This window comes from Heterodontus francisci, chromosome 8 (genome assembly GCF_036365525.1).
Source record: "Heterodontus francisci isolate sHetFra1 chromosome 8, sHetFra1.hap1, whole genome shotgun sequence".
Classification (NCBI taxonomy): Eukaryota; Metazoa; Chordata; class Chondrichthyes; order Heterodontiformes; family Heterodontidae; genus Heterodontus; species Heterodontus francisci.
In genome coordinates, this window is record NC_090378.1 from 100895864 (window position 1) to 100920209 (window position 24346).

Genomic DNA, 24346 nt, shown 5'->3' on the forward strand with positions numbered 1-24346 from the left:
TGTCACCACGAACCAGTCATCAATTGGCACCCCCCCTTCCCCCACCACTGGTAAGATCCCTGCGGCGGCAGGAAGAGGCTCTTAAATGGCCATTAATATGCCACTTAAGGTTGTCATTGACCTATCTGCCCCCGGGAAGATTGGAACCGGGAATCCTGGTGTTGGGTTCCGTGGCGGGTGGTTCCGCTCTGATTCTCTGGCTACACCACCAGCCCCCTCCGTCTTCCGTCACAAAACCTGCCTTCCAGATGAGCACAAGATCCGGTCCGATGAGTTGATAATTGGAATGCACTTCCTGATAGGATGCTGACAAAACGGAACTGGATCATATTTAAAGGGAGACAAAAGCGCAGGGCTATGGAGAAAGAGAGGGCAGTAGGACTAATTGGATATTTCTTTCATACAGCTGACACAGGCATGATGGGCTGAATGGCCTTCTTCTCTGCTTTATGATTCTAATTTTAAATAAAACAGATTAGTGAGCAGTATACATTGTGGCAGGTTAATTTACCAAAGTCAGTACATATATAGAAAATAATAGAGACACCTCTCCTTGGGCCAGCTCTCAAAATAGGTTGCACATGTTTACATGGTGACATACTGCCATGGAGCCAAACAACCCCTCTGTCGACTGGAAACCTGCCTGACTAATGAGTCAACTATGGTGGGGTGATGGTCATGTAGCCAAACTTGTACACTAGATGCCCAGACAAATAACCTGGGAACATGGGTTCAAATCCCACCTTGGCAGGTGATGGACTCTAAATTCAATTATTTAATTAAAGTCTGGAATAGAAAGTATGAAACTATCATTGATTGTCATAAAAACCCTCTGGTTTACTGATGCCCTTTAGTGAAGGAAATCTGCTGGCCTACATGTGACTCCAGACCCACAGCAAAATGGTTGACTCTTAGCTTCCCTCTGAAATGGCCTAGCAAGCCATTCAGTTGTCAATGGCAATTAGGGATGGGTAATAAATGCTGGCCTTTGCCAGCAGTGCCCACATCCCATGAAAGAATAGAAAAAAAAAGGATTGTCACACAGTTGCCTGTCAAAAGGGACTGCACACAATTAATGATTTGGCCCCATTATCAAAGGTCTCTGACAGAGCAATAAATCATAACCATTACCCCAGGTTAGGCCTGCAACTTTTACCCATGCCATGTGTTATATTATTCAGGGCAATTATACTGAGGCACATCAGAGTGTGATATATTATATAGGGACATAACTCTGAGGGACATCAGGGTGTGTTGTGGCTCCTGAGCTGGCAACCCCTCAGGAAGCTCCTTTGCTGTGCAACACTTAGCCATCCATTACCATCCTTTCTTCCCCAATCTCCACTCTTCAACTCTTTAAGTTCCCTTGGCTCTAACTGAGTGCACTTTAGACCTAACGACAAATTCAAGCTGCAAATTTAAACTTACCTGGACCCGTTGCACATCCCCCGACCATGCCAGCTCTTTGTTTTCGTAGTGAGCACAGCTTTGCTCAAACTTGGCTTCCAAAATTTCTGGACTCCTCTGCATCAAGACTATGCTACGCCATAGGACAACACTGAAATCCAATGTAAGACTCAGCTGCTGTGACTTTGATCATCTATTCAGTTTCTTAGGTTTTCAGGCAAGAACAAAGAACAGTACAGCACAGGAACAGGCCATTCGGCCCTCCAAGCCTGCGCCGATCTTGATGCCTGCCTAAACTAAAACCTTCTGCACTTCTGGGGACCGTATCCCTCTATTCCCATCCTATTCATGTATTTGTCAAGATGCCTCTTAAACGTCGCTATCGTACCTGCTTTCACCATCTCCCCCGGCAGCAAGTTCCAGGCACTCACCACCCTCTGGAAAGAACTTGCGTCGCACATCCCCTCTAAACTTTGCCCCTCTCACCTTAAACCTATGTTCCCCAGTAACTGACTCTTCCACCCTGGGAAAAAGCTTCTGACTATCCACTCTGTCCATGCCGCTCATAACTTTGTAAACCTCTATCATGTCGCCCCTCCACCTCCGTCGTTCCAGTGAAAACAATCCGAGTTTATCCAACCTCTCCTCATAGCTAATGCCCTCCAGACCAGGCAACATCCTGGTAAACCTCTTCTGTACCCTCTCCAAAGCCTCCACGTCCTTCTGGTAGTGTGGCGACCAGAATTGCACGCAATATTCTAAGTGTGGCCTCACTAAAGTTCTGTACAGCTGCAACATGACGTGCCAATTTTTATACTCTATGCCCTGACCAATGAAGGCAAGCATGCCGCATGCCTTCTTGACTACCTTATCCAGCTGCGTTGCCGCTTTCAGTGACCTGTGGACCTGTACGCCCAGATCTCTCTGCCTGTCAATACTCTTAAGGGTTCTGCCATTTACTGTATACTTCCCACCTGCATTAGACCTTCCAAAATCCATTACCTCACCTTTGTCCGGATTAAACTCCATCTGCCATTTCTCTGCCCAAGTCTCCAACCGATCTATATCCTGCTGTATCCTCTGACAATCCTCATCACTATCTGCAACACCACCAACCTTTGTGTCGTCCGCAAACTTACTAATCAGACCAGCTACATTTTCCTCCAAATCATTAATATATACTACAAACAGCAAAGGTCCCAGCACTGAACCCTGCAGAACACCACTAGTCACATCCCTCCATTCAGAAAAGCACCCTTCCACTGCTACCCTCTGTCTTCTATGACCGAGCCAGTTCTGTATCCATCTTGCCAGCTCACCTCTGATCCCGTGTGACTTCACCTTTTGTACCAGTCTGCCATGAGGGACCTTGTCAAAGGCTTTACTGAAGTCCATATAGATAACATCCACTGCCCTTCCTTTATCAATCATCTTTGTCACTTCCTCAAAAAACTCAATCAAATTAGTGAGACACGAGCCCCCCTTCACAAAATGCATGCTGCCTCTCGCTAATAAGTTTGTTTGTTTCCAAATGGGAGTAAGTCCTGTCCCGAAGAATCCTCTCTAATAATTTCTCTACCACTGACGTAAGGCTCACCGGCCTATAATTTCCTGGATTATCCTTGCTACCCTTCTTAAACAAAGGAACAACATTGGCTATTCTCCAGTCCTCTGGGCCTGTAGCCCATGAGGATGCAAAGATTTCTGTCAAGGCCCCAGCAATTTCTTCACTTGCCTCCCTCAGTATTCTGGGGTAGATCCCATCAGGCCTGGGGACTTATCTACCTTAATGCTTTGCAAGACACCCAACACCTCCTCCTTTTTGATAATGAGATGACTGAGACTATCTGCACTCCCTTCCCACGGCTCATCACCCACCAAGTCCTTCTGTTTGGTGAATACTGATGCAAAGTACTCATTTAGTACCTCGCCCATTTCCTCTGGCTCCACACATAGATTCCCTTCTCTGTCCTTGAGTGGGCCAGCCCTTTCCCTAGTTACCCTCTTGCTCTTTATATACATATAAAAAGCCTTGGGATTTTCCTTAATCCTGTTTGCCGATGACTTTTCATGACCCCTTTTAGCCCTCCTGACTCCTTGCTTAAGTTCCTTCCTACTGTCTTTATATTCCTCAAGGGATTTGTCTGTTCCTAGCCTTCCAGCCCTTATGAATGCTTCCTTTTTCTTTTTGACTCGGCTTACAATATCCCGCGTTATCCAAGGTTCCTGAAACTTGCCAAACTTATCCTTCTTCCTCACAGGAACATGCTGGTCCTGGATTCTAATCAACTGACGTTTGAAAGACTCCCACATGTCAGATGTTGATTTACCCTCAAATAGCCGCCCCCAATCTAAATTCTTCAGTTCCTGCCTAATATTGTTATAATTAGCCTTCCCCCAATTTAGCACCTTCACCCGAGGACTACTCTTATCCTTATCCACAAGTACCTAAAACTTATGGAATTATGGTCACTGTTCCCGAAATGCTCCCCTACTGAAACTTCGACCACCTGGCCGGGCTCATTCCCCAATACCAGGTCCAGTACGGCGCGATCCCGAGTTGAGCTATCTACATATTGTTTCAAGAAGCCCTCCTGGATGCTCCTTACAAATTCTTCCCCATCCAAGCTCCTCGCACTAAGTGAGTCCCAGTCAATATAGGGGAAGTTAAAATCACCCACCACTACAACCCTGTTACCTTTATATCTTTCCAAGATGGCAATTGTCTAGCCGACAGCCCATCCTCCATTGCTGTTGATACCTATTGAGTTTATTGCTGTCCTACTTTCCGTATTGTTGTCCATCGTTGGCACCAGCTGGCCCTCATCGTCACAAGGCGAGCCTCTATAAACAGTGTCCAAATCACACGCAGCTTCCACAGTGCGGACTGCGACACCGACCATTCCCTGGTGTGCAGCAAAGTTAGACTTAAACCAAAGAAGCTACATCACTCAAAGCAGAAGGGCCGCCCACGCAGCAACAAAAACAATTTCTTATCCACAGCTGTTACATAAGTTTCTAAATTCACTTGAAAAAGCCCTTCAAAACACTCCTGCAGGGGATGTAGAGATGAAGTGGGCCCACATCAGAGACACCATCAATGACCACCAATGAGACTCAGCAATGACCACCTTTGGCAAATGTGAGAAGCAGAATGCAGATTGGTTTCAATCTCACTTTGAAGAGCTGGAACCTGTCATAGCCATTAAGCGCACTGCACTGTTGAACTACAAGAAAGCCCCCAGCGAGCTAACATTCGTAGCACTTAAAGTAGCCAGAAGCACTGCACAAAGAACAGCCAGGCGCTGTGCAAGTGACTACTGGCAACACCTATGCAGTCGTATTCAGCTGGCCTCTGACACTGGAAACATCAAAGGAATGTATGATGGCATTAAGAGAGCTTTTGTGCCAACCATCAAGAAGATAGTCCCCCATCAAGTCTAAATCAGGGGAAACGATCATTGACTAACTCAAACAAATGGACCGCTGGGTAGAGCACTACCTAGAACTGTACTCCAGGGAAAATGTTGTCACTGATATCGCCCTCAATGCAGCCCAGTCTCTGCCAGTCATGGATGAGCTGGACGAACAGCCAACAAAATTGGAACTCAGTGATGCCATTGATTTTCTAGCCAGTGGAAAAGCCCTTGGAAAGGATGGCATTACCCCTGAAATAATCAAGAGTGCCAAGCCTGCTATGCTCTCAGTACTCCATGAACTGCTTTGCCTATGCTGGGATGAGGGAGCAGTACCACAGGACATGCATGATGACAATATCATCGCCCTCTATAAGAACAAGGGTGACCGCAGTGACGGCAACAACTTCCGTGGAATCTCCCTGCTCAGCATAGTGGGGAAAGTCTTTGCACTAGTTGTTTTAAACAGACTCCAGAAGCTGGCTGAGCGTGTGTACCCTGAGGCACAGTGTGGCTTTCAAGCAGAGAGATCCATCATTGACATGTTGTTCTCCCTTCGCCAGCTACAGCAGAAATGCCACAAACAACAGAAGCCCCTCTACGTTGCTTTCATAGATCTCACCAAAGCCTTTGACCTTGTCAGCAGACGTGGTCTCTTCAGACTACTAGCAAAGATCGAATGTCCACCAAAGCTACTAAGTATCATCACCTTAGATAAACACAATTTCACATAAAGAGCGCCCTTCAGTTCCTTCAATAAAGCGATTCTGTTAAATTCACTTGTGTCTATTTATCAGCCTATCACTGTCGATTCCAGTCCAGCTCTGACAAGATAATAATTAACAAAAAGCTTTTCTGCAAAAAGTTAAGCAGTTGTTACTGCATGCATTATTCAGTTATGGAATGTTTAATCACTATCTGTAAGATTGTAATCCAGACAAACCAATTTATGTCCAAGACAAACCTCTTACCTGTTAGCAAAGGTGCACTTATAAAGTTATATAATTATGCGATATAGACAACTTTCAAATGACATCGGCCACTCAGGTTATCTGCCCTCAAACTGGATAGTAAATGATGCGCATTGCCATTACTGATCTTTGACATATTTGTAAGACTTATCCTTTAATCCAATTCACAGCAAAAATTAATCAGTTAATTACTGTTTTTAACATGGTCATTGAAACATAATAAATTTTACTATATCTTCGCCGACAGCTTTTAAAAATGCAAATGCAGCACAGATTTTGTTAAGGAATCATAGACAGTTCATCATAGATTAAGGTTTATTTAAGTTACATTGTATTTACTAACTATTGTATATGGGTCAGCAGCATCCTTCTTTGCAAATATCATTCAGCCCCGTTACACCTTACTCTTGTATCCATGAGGAACTTTCAATGCTAACATCTGGAGATTTCTTGGATTTCCTTGCCTGTTTTCCCCTCAGTACAAGTTCTGGAGCAATGTGATTCCAAATGGATAGCAGCGAAACTGCAATATTTATATAGAATTAAAAGAACAAAGAACAAAGAAAATTACAGCACAGGGACAGGCCCTTCGGCCCTCCAAGCCTGCGCCGATCCAGATCCTCTATCTAAACATGTCGCCTATTTTCTATGGGTCTGTATCTCTTTACTTCCTGCCCATTCATGTATCTGTCTAGATACATCTTAAAAGACGCTATCGTGCCCGCATCTACCACCTCCGCTGGCAACGCCTTAGGCACCCACCACCCTCTGCGTAAAGAACTTTCCACGCATATCCCCCCTAAACTTTTCCCCTTTCACTTTGAACTCGTGTCCCCTAGTAATTGAATCCCCCACTCTGGGAAAAAGCTTCTTGCTATCCACCCTGTCTATACCTCTCATGATTTTGTACACCTCAATCAGGTCCCCCCTCAACCTCCGTCTTTCTAATGAAAATACTCCGAATCTACTCAACCTCTCTTCATAGCTAGCGCCCTCCATACCAGGCAACATCCTGGTGAACCTCCTCTGCACCCTCTCCAAAGCATCCACATCCTTTTGGTAATGTGGCGACCAGAACTGCACGCAGTGTTCCAAATGTGGCCGAACCAAAGTCCTATACAACTGTAACATGACCTGCCAACTCTTGTACTCAATACCACGTCCGATGAAGGAAAGCATGCCGTATGCCTTCCTGACCACACTATTGACCTGCGTTGCCACCTTCAGGGAACAATGGACCTGAACACCCAAATCTCTCTGTACATCAATTTTCCCCAGGACTTTTCCATTTACTGTATAGTTCACTCTTGAATTGGATCTTCCAAAATGTATCACCTCGCATTTGCCCTGATTGAACTCCATCTGCCATTTCTCTGCCCAACTCTCCAGTCGATCTATATTCTGCTGTATTCTCTGACAGTCTCCTTCACTATCTGCTACTCCACCAATCTTAGTGCCGTCTGCAAACTTGCTAATCAGACCACCTATACTTTCCTCCAAATCATTTATGTATATCACCAGCACGGATCCCTGTGGAACACCACTGGTCACACGTCTCCATTTTGAGAAACTCCCTTCTACTGCTACTCTCTGTCTCCTGTTGCCCAGCCAGTTCTTTATCCATCTAGCTAGTACACCTTGGACCCCATGCGCCTTCACTTTCTCCATCAGCCTACCATGGGGAACCTTATCAAATGCCTTACTGAAGTCCATGTATATGACATCTACAGCCCTTCCCTCATCAATCAACTTTGTCACTTCCTCAAAGAATTCTATTAAGTTGGTAAGACATGACCTTCCCTGCACAAAACCATGTTGTCTATCACTGATAAGCCCATTTTCTTCCAAATGGGAATAGATCCTATCCCTCAGTATCTTCTCCAGCAGCTTCCCTACCACTGACGTCAGGCTCACCGGTCTATAATTACCTGGATTATCCCTGCTACCCTTCTTAAACAAGGGGACAACATTAGCAATTCTCCAGTCCTCCGGGACCTCACCCGTGTTTAAGGATGCTGCAAAGATATCTGTTAAGGCCCCAGCTATTTCCTCTCTCGCTTCCCTCAGTAACCTGGGACAGATCCCATCCGGACCTGGGGACTTGTCCACCTTAATGCCTTTTAGAATATCCAACACTTCCTCCCTCCTTATGCCGACTTGACCTAGAGTAATCAAACATCTGTCCCTAACCTCAACATCCGTCATGTCCCTCTCCTCGGTGAATACCGATGCAAAGTACTCGTTTAGACTCTCACCCATTTTCTCTGACTCCACGCATAACTTTCCTCCTTTGTCCTTTCTCTAGTTTTTAGATTGGGCCAATCCTTTCTCTAGTTACCCTCTTTCTCCTTATATATGAATAAAAGGCTTTGGGATTTTCCTTAATCCTGTTTGCTAAAGATATTTCATGACCCCTTTTAGCCCTCTTAATTCCTCGTTTCAGATTGGTCCTACATTCCCGATATTCTTTCAAAGCTTCGTCTTTCTTCAGCCGCCTAGACCTTATGTATGCTTCCTTTTTCCTCTTAGCTAGTCTCACAATTTCACCTGTCATCCATGGCTCCTGCCGAATTTTGGTATAGTTGGCCTTCCCCCAATTTAGCACTCTTCCTTTAGGACCACTCTCGTCTTTGTCCATGAGTATTTTAAAGCTTACGGAATTGTGATCACTATTCCCAAAGTAGTCCCCTACTGAAACTTCAACCACCTGGCCGGGCTCATTCCCTAACACCAGGTCCAGTATGGCCCCTTCCCGAGTTGGACTATTTACATACTGCTCTAGAAGACCCTCCTGGATGCTCCTTACAAATTCTGCTCCATCTAGACCTCTAACACTAAGCGAATCCCAGTCAACGTTGGGAAAATTAAAATCTCCTATCACCACCACCCTGTTGCTCCTACAGCTTTCCATAATCTGTTTACATATTTGTACCTCTATCTCACGCTCACTGTTGGGAGGCCTGTAGTACAGCCCCAACATTGTTACCGCACCCTTCCTATTTCTGAGTTCTGCCCATATTGCCTCACTGCTCGAGTCCTCCATAGTGTCCTCCTTCAGCACAGCTGTGATATCCTCTTTGACCAGTAATGCAACTCCTCCACCCCTTTTACCTCCCTCTCTATCCCGCCTGAAGCAACGATATCCTGGGATATTTAGTTGCCAATCATGCCCTTCCCTCAACCAAGTCTCAGTAATAGCAATAACATCATACTCCCAGGTACTAATCCAAGCCCTAAGTTCATCTGCCTTACCTACTACACTTCTTGCATTAAAACAAATGCACCTCAGACCACCAGTCCCTTTGCGTTCATCATCTGCTCCCTACCTACTCTTCCCCTTAGTCACGCTGACTTCATTATCTAGTTCCTTACAGGCTTTAGTTACTACCTCCTTACTGTCAACTGACCTCCTCATTTGGTTCCCATCCCCCTGCCACATTAGTTTAAACCCTCCCCCACAGCGTTAGCAAAAGCACCCCCAAGGACATTGGTTCCAGTCCGGCCCAGGTGTAGACCGTCCAGTTTGTAATAGTCCCACCTCGCCCAGAACCGGTCCCAATGTCCCAAAAATCTGAACCCCTCCTTCCTGCACCATCTCTCAAGCCACGCATTCATCCTGACTATTCTTTCATTTCTACTCTGACTATCACGTGGCACTGGTAGCAATCCTGAGATTACTACCTCTGACATCCTACTTTTTAACTTGGCTCCTAACTCCCTAAACTCTGCTTGTAGGACCTCATCCTGTTTTTTACCTATATCATTGGTGCCTATGTGCACAACGACAACTGGCTGTTCACCCTCCCCCTTTCGAATGTTCTGCAGCCGATCTGAGACATCCCTGACCCGTGCACCTGGGAGGCAACATACCATTCGGGAGTCTCGTTTCCAACCACAGAACCGCCTATCTACTCCCCTTACAATCGAATCCCCTATGACTATAGCCCTTCCACTCTTTTTCCCGCCCTTCCGAACAGCAGAGCCAGCCACGGTGCCATGAACCTGGCTACTGCTGCCTTCCCCTGGTGAGCTATCTCCCTCAACAGTATCCAAAATGGTATACTTGTTTTGGAGGGAGATGACCGCAGGGGACTCCTCCGCTGCCTTCCTGCTCTTTCTCTGCCTTTTGGTCACCCATTCCCTTTCTCCCTCAGCAATCTAATCTGCGGTGTGACCAATTCGCTAAACGTGCTATCCACGACCTCCTCAGCATCGCGCACGCTCCAAAGTGAGTCCATCCGCAGCTCGAGAGCCGTCATGCGGTCTAACAAGAGCTGCAGCTGGACACACTTCCTGCACGTGAAGGAGTCAGGGACATCAGCCATGTCCCTGAGCTCCCACATTGAGCAAGAGGAGCATGACACGGGTCTGAAATCTCCTGTCATTTTTAATCTTAAACTTAACTTAGTTAAATGAAAAAGGAACGAAAAGTTTTTACCAATCACACGATAAAACAAAAAGAGAAATAGAAAAAGCCTTACCTTATCGACACACCACCGAGTCCTTTTTTTTGGTTAGAGGAGGAGGGCGGGTGGGAGACACTACAAGTGTAGTGTCTCGGGTTCAGAAACAGCCCAAATATATAGGGTTTTATTTACCCAGCAGCCCCCTGGTCTCCGCCGAAAACAAAAGGAAATTAAGTTTACTTTGAAACTGACCTTCCCAGCTGCTCACTCGCTCGCACTCTCTGCTCCCGAAAAAGCTGCTGCAATGAAAAGGTAAGTTATTTATAGTTATAAAAAAGTCCAGCAACTTGCAATATGTCACTCAGCTTGTGTCCCAAGTGAAAGTAATGTGTGCCAGAGCTTAAAAATTGAGACATTCCGTTAGTGGCTTTTGTCATTTTAATTTTGTAATTTTAATTGTAATTTTAAAATAACCTAGCTGCTAGGTTATTTGAAAACACAAGGTTAAAATCTTGGAACAGGACTCTCCAATCTTTTCGCAAGGGGAGGGAAACATTACAATTTTTGTCTTGCACAGTGAGCCGGTGAGACAATTTCACAAAGATAAAGGCATTACAAATTTATCTTACTATTAATCAAAACAACAACAAATGTGCATTTTTGTGAAGGAGCTTTAAATGAGAAGATAAATGTATTGACTTATTTTCTTGTCACTATGTTGGACACTGATATTGAGATACCTGGCATTTGTTTTGCTTGCACACGTTGTCAATGTCTGCCCGCACACTTGTAATGATTCTGAGTATTCCGGATAGATGTCCAACTGTCAGGAGTGATCTTGATCGCTCTCTCCCTCCCTCCTCTCTCTCTCTTTGTCTGTCTCTCTCTCTGTAGTCTCTCTCTCCCCCTTCCCTCTCTGTGTTGTCCCCCTCTCTGAGTTGTTCCCCCTTATCTGTGTCATCTCTGCTCACCCTGTTCCCCTTCTCTCTCTCCTCTCTGCCCTTTCTTTCTCTCTGTCCCTCTCTCTTTCTCTGTTCCCCTCTCTCTCTCTGACCTCTCTTTCTTTGCTTCCCCCCCTCTCTGTCTCTCTCTTAACCACCCCCCCCAACCCCCATCTCTCTCGTTCTGACTGTTGCTAGCAGTGGGAACTGTTAGCAGAGCAACTTCGTGGTTGGCCAACTTTAAAAAAAAAGCACAACTGTCAGTTTCACAGCTGACAGGTTCTGAGAGCAGGAACAGCGCTTCCGAATTTTAGACAGCTTCGTGGTTTTCCGGTGGATTCCGATTTGTTTTTTAAAAGCCCACCAGAAAACCACGAAGCTATTCAAAATTCGGAAATGCTGTTCCTGCTCTCAGAACCTGTCAGCTGTGAAACTGACAGTTGCGATTTTTTAAAGGCCTATCTGGTCGAAAAGAAGAGGCCAATCGGAAATTTCTCATCCCAGAAATTACCAGTCATGGACCTCAAAATCATTTTACCACGGACTCATTGCTGAACCCTGGGCAGGGCCAGCATTTATTTCTCACCCCTAAAAAACAAGTGACTAGCTCGGCCATTTCAGAGGGCAGCTACGAGTCAATCACATTGCAGTGAGTCTGGAGTCACATGTAGGCCAGACCAGGTAAGGGCAGCAGATTTACTTCCCTAAAGGGTGTTAGTGAACCAGATGTGTTTTTTATGACAATCAGTAATAGTTTAATAGAACTATTACTGAGACTAGCTTTCAATTCCAGATTTTAATTAATTCATTAATTCAATTTAAAATCCACCAGCTGCTGTAGTTGGATTTGAGCCCATGCCCCCAGGGCATTAACCGAGGCCTCTGGATTATTCTTTAGTGACATTACCATTACACCACCACCTCCCGACTTTACGTTGTCCATTATACTGAAGTAAATCCGTTTTATATTATACAAGGCAATGTTACTGAGGGGCATTAGAGTGTGTTATATAGGGGTTCTCAACCAAGGGCCCGTAGCCCTCAGGGATTGTACGTCGATTTCAAGGGGTCCGCTAGTGGCTCCTTGTCTCCATCGTGCAGAAAATTTAAAGTTAATTTCAGACTGATCCCCAAATGTTACAGTATCCAGGGAACAGTGTTTTACCTTCCAGCCCTGAGTCTGATCGACACCAGCACAGTATCACTTTAGTCCCTGGCCCTGCACAGGACATCAGGAACCAAAAACCGCTACTTGGCCCCAGAGGCTCATGGCCATTGGCCCAGCACCGTATTTTCAAGGAGACAGTGTTCACTCTCAGCAGGCGTGTTCCGCTTAGCAAGTTTCTTAATGATAAGAGAAGTGAGAGCTGGAAGGATCATCAGTGACGCTTTACCAATCTCACAGTGATGCTCTACCAAACTCAGCGACAGTCTACCAAACTCACAGTGACTGTTTGCCAACCACGCAGTGACTGACTACCAACCTCAGTGAGAGTCTACTAACTTTATGCATAACTGAGCCAGGATGAACTTTGAGCATCACTTGCACATGCACGTAAAAATACCTCCATGTCTTGGCAGAATTGTTGTTCAGCGTCAGCAACAAGTTTCACATTAAGTAAGTAAAGCAAAAGTAATAAATATATATGTTTAATTGTATAGCTAATTTTTCTACAGTAAAAATACTTACATTGTGTTGGCTGCATGGAATTTTTATAATGTGGCAGGAGGACCTCAGAAGCAAAATCTTTGAGAAGTCCTATTATGCAGGATCATTATACTGAGGTACATCAGAGCGCATTATACTATACAGGGTCATTCTACTGAGGTACATAAGAGTGTGTAAATGATACAGGGACCTCATAGAAACAGTGTTTTTTATATAGGAACTTCGCACAGAGGTATATGATAAAGTGCTACACTATAGTGGAACATTACACTGAAGTACCTCACAGTATGATAAACCTGAGCAAAACCATTCCATCTGACAGCTAACTGTAAACAAAGGTGAGCCAAGTTTAGTTTAGAGATACAGCACTGAAACAGGCCCTTCGGCCCACCGAGTCTGTGCCGACCATCAACCACCCATTTATACTAATCCTACACTAATCCCATATTCCTACCACATCCCCACCTGTCCCTATACTTTCCCTACCTATACTAGGGGCAATTTACAATGGCCAATTAACCTGCAAGTCTTTGGCATGTGGGAGGAAACCGGAGCACCCGGAGGAAACCCACGCAGACACAGGGAGAACTTGCAAACTCCACACAGGCAGTACCCAGAATTGAACCTGGGTCGCTGGAGCTGTGAGGCTGCGGTGCTAACCACTGCGCCACTGTGCCGCCCCAGTGATTTATTGAGAATGTGTCCTGCTCCTAGATTGCTCAGCTACCAGCTTCTCCTCCATAATCTGTTTCTAAACAAATAGAATCTATGGTTCATAAATCCTCGGTGTAGCTAAATTATAAACCCAACGTGCAAATACTGTATGTAATACGGTCTCTCAAGCAAATTTGATCCTGCTGTTAACATTTTTTAAATTAGCTAAAAAATATCAAGGGCAACTCATATTATTTAATTAAATGCTTATGATAATGGCCCTTAAAAGCTCAGAATTCTTTCTTTTGGGCCTCCTTATCTCGAGAGACAATGGATACGCGCCTGGAGGTGGTCAGTGGAGTGACCTCTCCATGGCGCATGCCTGGGCAAATTTATGGAGGTTGAGAGTTGCCCAGTCGTCAAAACCCCCCTCTCGGCCTTTCTGGTGGGGTCCAAAGGAGTGCAGGACACGACGTTTGGCACCAGTATGGCTGCAGGAACTGCCGGAAACATGCCAAAGGTGACACATGACCGCCTACGGGGTTCCGCTCCGGATTTTCTGTTAGGGTTTACTCCCTTAGCCTTGGTCTCTCCCGAGACGCCCACAAGGCAGTGGGGTTGTTCAGTGAAATCCCAGCAACAATCTTGTGCCTCAGCTGATAAAGCTTGCAAACATTTAAATGCACGGAACTCACCATGCTTCAGTGCACACCAAGCCTCCTCAAACAGCACCTTCCAAACCCGCGACCTCTACCAGCTGGAAGGACCAGGGCACCAGACGCATGTTCCCTTCCAAGCCACACACCATACTGACTTGCAATTATATCACCGTTCCTTCACTGTTGCTGGGTCAAGATTCTGGAGCTCCTTTCATAAGGACACTGTGGGTGCACCTACACTGTTTAAGGCAGCAGCTCACCACCACCTGCTCAAGGGCAATCAGGGATGAGCAATAAATGCTGGCTTTGCCAGCAACACTTATCCCATGAATGAATTTTTAAAAAAGTGGCATTTGCAGCTCACACCCAACAAAAAAATGATAGGATACTTAGAGTAATAAAGGACTCATCAGACCACAACTGACACCCCTCTCACTCGTTGCACTGCCAAGTTAAAACTAAGATGCAAGCATTCTTCTCACTATACTCCTGCTTATGCTATCATACCTCAAACAATTCCCAGCTGCTATAGAATGCCAGGCGTTTCTATACTGGAAACAATTCAGCAGTAAATCACAGAGCACCTTTTCCACACAAAGCAGAATGGAACGCTAACTCTCCCAGAGATTGGATGCTGGGGGACAAATGGAGTTTACAAAATAAAAGATTTTTGTATTGCATCACAACCAACTTGGTGCACAATTAATCTGAAGCCTTCTTTTTTTATTTTTATTTTATTATTAGAGATACAGCACTGAAACAGGCCCTTCGGCCCACCGAGTCTGTGCCGACCAACAACCACCCATTTATACTAACACTACAGTAATCCCATACTCCCTATCACCTACCTACACTAGGGGCAATTTACAACGGCCAATTTACCTATCACCTGCAAGTCTTTTGGCTGTGGGAGGAAACCGGAGCACCCGGGGAAAACCCACGCAGACACAGGGAGAACTTGCAAACTCCACACAGGCAGTACCCAGAATCGAACCCGCAGTGGTTAGCACCGCAGCCTCACAGCTCCAGGGACCCGGGTTCGATTCTGGGTACTGCCTGTGTGGAGTTTGCTCAGAATTACTAAGCAATCATATCCACACATCTTTTACAGGTTGTTGCAAGAGATAAACAACGAGCCTCTGATCAAAATCAATGGTATTTGTCCTGTGTTTCTGAAAGCTCTCACTAAACCATTCAGTGTACATTTCAGTTCTGTATGTTTGGCTGTTTGGAAGTTTAACTGCTTTCAGCCAACCTAGGTGCAATTTCCCTAACTCAGTCACTGATGTTTGTTGAAGGGGACATCTTGTGCACTGTGCTGTTATTTAGACTTTCAACTGCACCCTTCAGTAGGAATATAATTTGTGTTGTCACTTGTTGAAGGTGTGAGCTAATAATGACATGATGAGGACCACGGGGCATCTGGGACTGAGACCACGGGACCAACAATTTGTCTCCTTAACCAATTACATTTAAGGATGAAGAAATAAATGGAGGATTGATGGAGGAGGAGGGCAAATTAGAGTCAAATTACGTACAGAAAGAGAAATAAAGAGAGCGGAAAGAAAGAGTGGATTTAAGAGGGAGAGAGGAAGAAAAAGTCAGAATGGAAAAATAAAAACATTTTACAATTTAAAAATTTGAAACTTTTAAAATCTTAAATTATTTACTACTTCCAGAAAATTGTTCCCTTTCTGGCGTGGCATCATTGACTGGCATTGCATTAACAATTATGATGTCGTTAAAAGGGTAGTTAGGCTATTAAATACGAGCCCCGACTTGTATTGGTGAGTTTAATCATTTCTCAATGTTCAAATCCAGCAAGTTCTTAAAAATAACTGGGAGGCAAAGGACAAGAAGGCTGCTGTGCGTGGAACATGGCAGAATCATATTAATAGACCAGCAAGTTATGGTGATTTGCAACTCGCGATGTATCTCTTGATCCTTTGAACTTCATGCCGATTTGCACATTGATAACACTATTTGTCTTTAACACACAACATTATTTTTCCAGGAAATTGTAGCCCAAAGAATTAATGCAGCCTGTCCACTTCAGCTATTTTGACAGTGTTATGGACAGGGAGGGGATGGGGTGGATGACTTCCACTTTTCACCTCTCAACTGACCATAAACAGTGTTCTTAAAAACTATTGTTTTAGTCCCTGAGTGTTTTGGCGGTCAAATAAACACACAAACGGCAGGTTTTCTCATAGGATTAAAAGAAAGATAAATGATTTATGAAAGATTACCCTGAAAATATTGCAACCTCACCCACTCACACATACACACAATTTCACACACACAAGAAGAGATAGAGATTAGTGGATAGCATGCACTTAAGTCTGATTATTGTACAAAGAGCTCACTTTGAAACCTTCTTCGTTTTTCTGGACAAATTTTTTAACAGCCTGGTGTTCCTTTACTTGGTTTTTTTTATTCATTCATGGGATGTGGGCATCATTGGCTAGGCCAGCATTTATTGCACACCCTAATTGCCCTTGAGAAGTTGGTGGTGAGCTGCCTTCTTGAAGCGCTGCAGTCCATGTAGGGTAGGTACACCAACAGTGCTGTTAGGAAGGGAGTTCCAGTGACAGCGAAGGAACAGCGATATAGTTCCAAGTCAGGACGGTGTGTGGCTTGGAGGGGAACTTGCAGGTGGTGGTGTTCCCATGCATTTGCTGCCCTTGTCCTTCCAGGTGGTAGAGGTCGCGGGTTTGGAAGGTGCTGTCTAAGGAGCCTTGGTGCATTACTGCAGTGCGTCTTGTAGATGGTACACACTGCTACCACTGTGCGTCAGTGGTGGAGGCAGTACATGTTCGTGGATGGGATGCCAGACAAGCAGGCTGCTTTGTCCTGGATGGTGTTGAGCTTCTTGAGTGTCGTTGGAGCTGTACCCATCCAGGCAAGTGGAGAGTATTCTATCACACTTCTGACTTGTGCCTTGTAGATGGTGGACAGGCTTGGGGAGTCAGGAGGTGAGTTAATTGCCGCAGGATTCCTAACCTCTGACCTACTCTTGTAGCCATGGAGTATTTATATGTCTACTCCAATTCAGTTTCTGGTCAATGGTAACCGCCAGGATGTTGATAGTGGGGGATTCAGTGATCATAATGCCATTAAATGTCAAGGGGAAATGGTTAGACTCTCTCTTGTTGGAGATGGTCATTCCCTGGAACTTGTGTGGTGCCAATGTTACTTGCCACTTATCAGCCCAAGCCTGGATATTGTCCAAGTCTTCCTGCATTTCTACACAGACTGCTTCAGTATCTGAGGAGTCATGAATGGTGCTGAACATTGTGCAATCATCAGCGAACATCCCCACTTCTGACCTTATGATTGAAGGAAGGTCATTGATGAAGCAGCTGAAGATGGTTGGGCCTATGACACTACCCTGAGCAACTCCTGCAGTGATATCCTGGAGCTCAGATGATTGACCTTCAACAACCACAACCATCTTCCTTTGCACTAGGTATGACTCCAACCAGCGGAGAGTTTTCCCCCTGATTCCCATTGACTCCAGTTTTGCTAGGGCTCCTTGATGCCATACTCGGTCAAATGCTGCCTTGATGTCAAAGGCCGTCATTCTCACCTCACCTCTGGAGTTCAGCTCTTTTGTCCATGTTTGAACGAAGGCTGTAACGAGGTCAGGAGCTGAGTGGTCCTGGCGGAACCCAAACTGAGTGTCAGTGAGCAGGTTGTTGTTAAGCAAATGCCGCTTGATAGCACTGTCGATGACACCTTCCATCACTTTATTGATGATTGAGAGTAGGCTGATGGGGCGGTAATTGGCCGGGTTGGACTTCCCCTGCTTTTTGTGTACAGGACATACCTGGGCAATTTTCCACATTGCTGGGTAGATGCCAGTGTTGTAGCTGTACTGGAACAGCTTGGCTTGAGGCGCTGTAAGTTCTGCAGCTCAGGTCTTCAGTACTATTGCTGGACTATTGTCAGGGCCCATAGCCTTTGCAGTATCCAGTGCCTTCATTCCTTTCTTGATATCACATGGAGTGAATCGATTTGGGTGAAGACTGGCATCTGTGATGTTGGGAACTTCAGGAGGAGACCGAGATGGATCATTAACTCGGCACTTCTGGCTGAAGATTGTTGCAAATGCTTCAGCCTTGTCTTTTGCACTGATGTGCTGGGCTCTCCCATCATTGAGGATGGGGATATTTGTGGAGCCACCTTCTCCAGTTAGATGTTTAATTGTCCACCACCATTCACGACTGGATGTGGCAGGACTGGAGAGTTTACATCGGATCTGTTTGTTATGGGATCACTTAGCTCTGTCGATTGCATGCTGCTTAGCACGCAAGTAGTCCTGTGTTGTAGCTTCACCAGGCTGACACCTCATTTTGAGGTATGCATGGTGCTGCTCCTGGCGTGCTCTCCTGATTGAACCAGAGTTGGTCTCCCAGCTTGATGGTAATGGTAGATATGCCAGGTCATGAGGTTACAGATTGTGGTTGAGTATAATTCCGCTGCTGCCCCACAGCGCCTCATGGATGCCCAGTTTTGCATTGCTAGATCTGTTTGAAATCTATCCCATTTAGCATAGTGGTAGTACCACACAACACAATGGAGGGTATCCTCAATGTGAAGGTGGGACTTCGTCTCCACAAGGACTGTGTGGTGGTCCCTCCTACCACTACTGTCATGGACAGATGCATCTGCAGCAGGCAGATTGGTGAGGATGGAGGTCAAGTGTGTTTTCCCTCTTGTTGGCTCCCTCATCACCTGCCGTAGACCCAGTCTAGCAGCTGTGTCCTTTAGGACTCGGCCAGTCGTGGTGCTCTGAGCTACTCTCGGTGGTGGACATTGAAGTCCTCACCCAGAGTACATTCTTCACCCTTGCCACCCTCAGTGCTTCCTCCAAGTGCTGTTCAACACAAAGGAGTACTGATTCATTAGATGAGGGAGGGCAGTAGGTGGTAACCAGCAGGAAGCATCTTTGCCCATGTTTGACCAGATGCTGTGAGACTTCATGGGGTCTGGAGTCAATGTTGAGGACTCCCAGGGCAATTTCCTCCCGACTGTACACCAATACCTCTGCTGGGTCTGTCCTGCCAGCGGGACAGGACATACCCGGGGATGGTGATGGTGGTGTCAGGGACATTGTCTGTAAGGTATGATTTCATGAGTATGACTACATCAGGCTATTGACTAGTCTGTGGGACAGCTCTCCCAACTTTGGCACAGGCCCCCAGATGTTAGTAAGGGTCAACAAGGCTGGGTTTGCTATTGTTGTTTCTGGTGCCTAGGTCGATGCTGGGTGTTCCATCCAGTTTTATTCCTTATTGATTTCATAGTGGTTTGATACAAGTCTTGCTTGGCCATTTCAGAGTCAACCACATGTGGTTCTGGAGTCACACATAGGCTAGACCAGGTAAGGACAGCAGATTTGCATCCCTAAAGGGCATTAGTAAACCAGGTGGGTTTTTACAACAACGGTTTCATGGCCATCATTAGACTAGCTTCCAGATCTTTTTATTAATTGACGTTAAACTCCACGTTTTGCTGTGGTGGGATTCAAACCCATCTCCTCAGAGCAATACCCTGGGTTTCTGGGTTACTAGTCCAGTGACAATACAACTATGCCACCACCTCCACTTGCTTCACTAGAATATTGCAGACTCCTCTGGTTAAGATTCAATCAAAGTTGGTGGCGAAAAGCTTGTTGTGATTTCTCAGGTGACTTTGCAGTGTCTCTGCCTCTGTGGTTTATATCTGTTCAGACAGGGTCTTCTTGGCTGGAATGGATCTTCTGCTTCCTGGCTGGTTCGCTTCCTGATCTTTCTTTTAGAGAAGTCTCTTTTTTAAGAGAAAACCTTATCAGGTTCGGCTTCGGTCAGGTGACCATAGATGCACTCCCCAGATGTGTTCATACAATGTCTTTGAACGTGGGGCCATTGTTACACAATGGGGTTTGAATGTGGCTTAACTTGATAAAGTGGTGTTATGTCCGACCTATTATCTTGGCTTTGAATCCGGTGTCTCCCTGTCTGTGAAGGCCTTTGTCACCCAATTCTTGGAGACGAACCATTTTGCATTGAGTGTGCAGTTCAACATTTTAATATGCCTTCCCCAGGACTAGTCCGGGCATGATGATGGGTTTAGTCTCCAACAGTCCCCATGCATATTTGCAGTATAGGAGAGGTCACCTGACCTCATACTCCATCTTGTCTTCAGCAAAACTGTGCCCATTTTTTGGAGTTAGTTCATCAGTTCATTTTTACAGTTCATAATTTCTCCAGTTCACTTTCGATCATATCTGTCCCTTTCGTGCGTGTGACATCAGTGCAACAATGCAGCCTGCCCACCTCAGCTACTTACATAGCCTGCCCACTTCAGTTACTGACACAATTCAACAATGCAGCTTGCTACCTCAGATGATAACACACTGTAAAAGCAGCCTGCCCACCTCAGCTACTGATAAAGAGTAGCAATGCAGCCTGTCACCTCAGTTTCTTACACAGTGCAACAATGCAGCCTGCCCAATTTAGCTACTTAAACTGTGCAAGAACACAACCTAACCAACTCAGCTACCAACAAACGGCAACAACACATCCTGCACACCGCAGCTACAGACACAATACAACAGCTTTGGGCGGCACAGTGGCGCAGTGGTTAGCACCGCAGCCTCACAGCTCCAGGGACCCGGGTTCGATTCCGGGTACTGCCTGTGTGGAGTTTGCAAGTTCTTCCTGTGTCTGCGTGGGTTTTCTCCGGGTGCTCCGGTTTCCTCCCACAAGCCAAAAGACTTGCAGGTTGATAGGTAAATTGGCCATTATAAATTGTCACTAGTATAGGTAGGTGGTAGGGAAATATAGAGACAGGTGGGGATGTTTGGTAGGAATATGGGATTAGTGTAGGATTAGTATAAATGGGTGGTTGATGTTCGGCACAGACTCGGTGGGCTGAAGGGCCTGTTTTAGTGCTGTATCTCTAATCTAATCTAATCTAAACAATGCAGCCTATCCAACTCAGTTACTGGCACAGTGCAACAATAGCCTTCCCAACGTTACTACAGACACAGTGTAACAATGCAGCCTGCCCAACTTAGCTATGGACACAGTGCAACAATGCAGCTTGTACACCTCAGTTACTGACACAGAACCATCTATCGTACAGCAATGCACTCTCCTCAATTCATTGCAGCAGCAGAGCCGACCTCAGCTTATTTCATAGCATTTGACCCAGCAGTCTCTCCTCTCACCCTCAACCAAAAGTTTAGTGATAGAGTCCCTTTGACTTAGCCTGAATCAATGGTGAGCACAAAACATTAGCTCCAAGTGCTCCCAAATCCATTGTAGGAACAGAATGTGAACACTAAGGGGGGAATTTTATACTTTCCCCGCGGCGGGTTTGGAGATGGGGAGAGCATGTAAACGAGTGGGATGGCGGCGGTGGGGAGACCCCGCCATCTTCCTGCCTCCACCAAAATTACGTCCGGGATGGGAAGGCCTGTGAATGGCCTTCCCACTCCGCTGCCAATTGAGGCCCTTGATTGGGCAATTAATGCCCAATTAAAGTCCTCATCCCACCGCCGCCACAATTAGCCATGTGGCCTGTCGCTGCACAGGAAGCATGGCAAAAACTGTGCGGGCTACTTTCCAGCTCCGGGGTGGGGATGGGGGGTGGCCCTCGTTAAAAGGCACTTAGTGCCTGAATAAGTGACCCGCGTTGGGAAGGGGGGGGGGGGCGGCCCACTGTGAGCCACCCTCCTGTCCTTGCTAACCACCCCCTCCCCTACGACTCCCACCCTGTGAGACCCCTCCCGCCCTGACCTACCTGTGGCCTGGGTCCAGTGTTGCTCCTGTGCCTTGGGTAAGTGCTCCACTGGCAGCAGCCACCGCCTCCATGGTGGCACTGCTCAGTGAAAGAGCTGATGGTCTCTGATTGGCCAGCAGCTTTCCGAGGGCGGGACCTCTGTCGCCGAGTCCTAGATCCCATGGAAGGCCTGCCACTATCCACTTAAGTGACTAATTGACACTAGATTTGGCAGGTCTCCCACAAAAGAGGCGACAAGGGGTTCTCGGCGTTGCTTTTTCTGGACGTCAAGAATAAAATCCCGGCCTAAGTTTATACTTAAGCCCCAATGATCTTACAATGAATGAGACAGGTTCAATTGGCAGTCCATTAGGGGTCATTCATTTGTTTCCTGCCTACAATGTATCTGTAATACATTTAAGGCTTTTTGTATATAGTTAGCACGTCCTGTCAATTTCATATTTTACTTCCTGTGCCATGAGTTTTGTTTACCGTTACTTCCATCACATCTATCTTTCAAACCTGGGTGTCATGGCTGGGTATCTAACCTATGCACATAGGGCAAACTTTCCCAAGACCACACACTGCTGGACACACCTTGGAAGTAGTGGCTGTTGTATTGTTGGGTTTGTATTAGTAGCATCGTAAGGCATTCTAGAGAAATTCTTAGACTCCGGTAAAGATTAACTTATAGTTACGATATACACTCTCCGCAAGTCACCTAAGCTGACATCCTTCGTGCTGCTACACCTTCTTCTCAAGCCTATCTGATGTGACTGTTACATCATTGCTTCTGCAGTGGGAGGGGTCTCTCTCTCTTCTGTATTAACTCTTTATATCCTTATACTACATCTCCCCCCCCCAAGTCTTTATGCAATATTTTTCTAAACATATATACATCTATAACCTCTCTACTAGTCTCTCTCTCCCCAAGTCTCTGACTTTGCAGATTCTGTCTCATTGGAGGTATGTCAACTCTCCCCGATCTGGTTGTAATCTGTTTGGGATGATCAGTAGTCTCTCCAGGAAGTTTGGGTTGCTGACTTTGTTTTTTTGTTCTACGGTTTGTAGTGTTCCGTTCGGTTTGGGTTTGTTCATCTTCATCTGGATGTTACAGATGGATTACTGGCTGTTGCTTTTGCGGAATGTGAATGATATTCTTCCGATTCCTTCATATGTTCCCTACATTTGTTCGTATGACATACAATTGCTGATAGTTTTCATGTTTATGGATTACTGTACCTTCTCGTTCCAGGTCATGTATCCAGACTTTTTGATCATTGTTTAATTTGGGTAAGCTTCTCACTCGAAATCTCCCATTGTAAGTCTGAGTTTGTTTCCTTCTGTAGGAGTTTTCTCTTTTTTGCACTTTCTCCCAGTCTTGAGTCTTCAGTCCTGGCTTTATTTATTGAGGCAATGCTTACAGTTGTGTTCTTAACAGTAGCATAGTGGCGATGTCACTGGACTAATACTTAGAGCCTAGGCTCATGCGAGACATGGGTTCAAATCCCACCATAGCAGATGGTGAAATTTAAATTCAATTAACAAATCTGGAACTAAAAGCTAGTCTAATGGTGACTATGAAACCATTGTTGATTGTTGTAAAAACCCATCTTGTTCACTACTGTCCTTTAGTGAAGGAAATTTACCCGGTCACACCTACGTGTGACTCCAGATGCACAGCAATGTGGTTGACTCTTAAAATGCCTTCTGAAATGGGCTAGCAAGTTACTCAATTCAAGTGCAATTGGGATTGGCAGTAAATGCTGGTCTCAGTGAGCTCGTAAGATGCTGAAAGCTAATCTTCATGGCAAACTGGGTAAAACATTCATTCGCGAACTGTGGTCCGTTGTCTCATCTGGAATCCCATGTGTCGCGAAGATGGCTGTAAGGGTTCTGATAACTACTATGGTGGTCATAGAATGTAATCATCAGACTTCTATCCACTTGAAAAAGTAGTCGATAATGATGATATATGACTTCCCATCAAACACGAATAAATCCATGCCTAGTCTAGGTCTAGTTGGAAATTGGGTAGTTAACAGTGGTTCGCGCTGTTCTGGCCTCTGTATCACTCATGTCTGACAGTTGTTGATCATGGTCTCAATATCCTTAGATATCCCAGGCTACCATACTGAAGATTATGCCCTCACTCTGCATTTGCTAATTCCCAAATGGCCTTGGTGTAATCGATCTAAGATATTGGATCTCATTGATGTAGGAATAACAATTCTGTCATTGTAGACCAGTAAGTCATCATTTATGGTAAAGTATTTCCTACAATTTCCTGCCCTCAATGCAGCCCAGCCTCTACCAGTCATGGATGAGCTGGACATACAGCCAACCAAATCGGAACTCAGTGATGCCATTGATTCCCTAGCCAGCGGAAAAGCCCCTGGGAAGGACAGCATTACCCCTGAAATAATCAAGAGTGCCAAGCCTGCTATACTCTC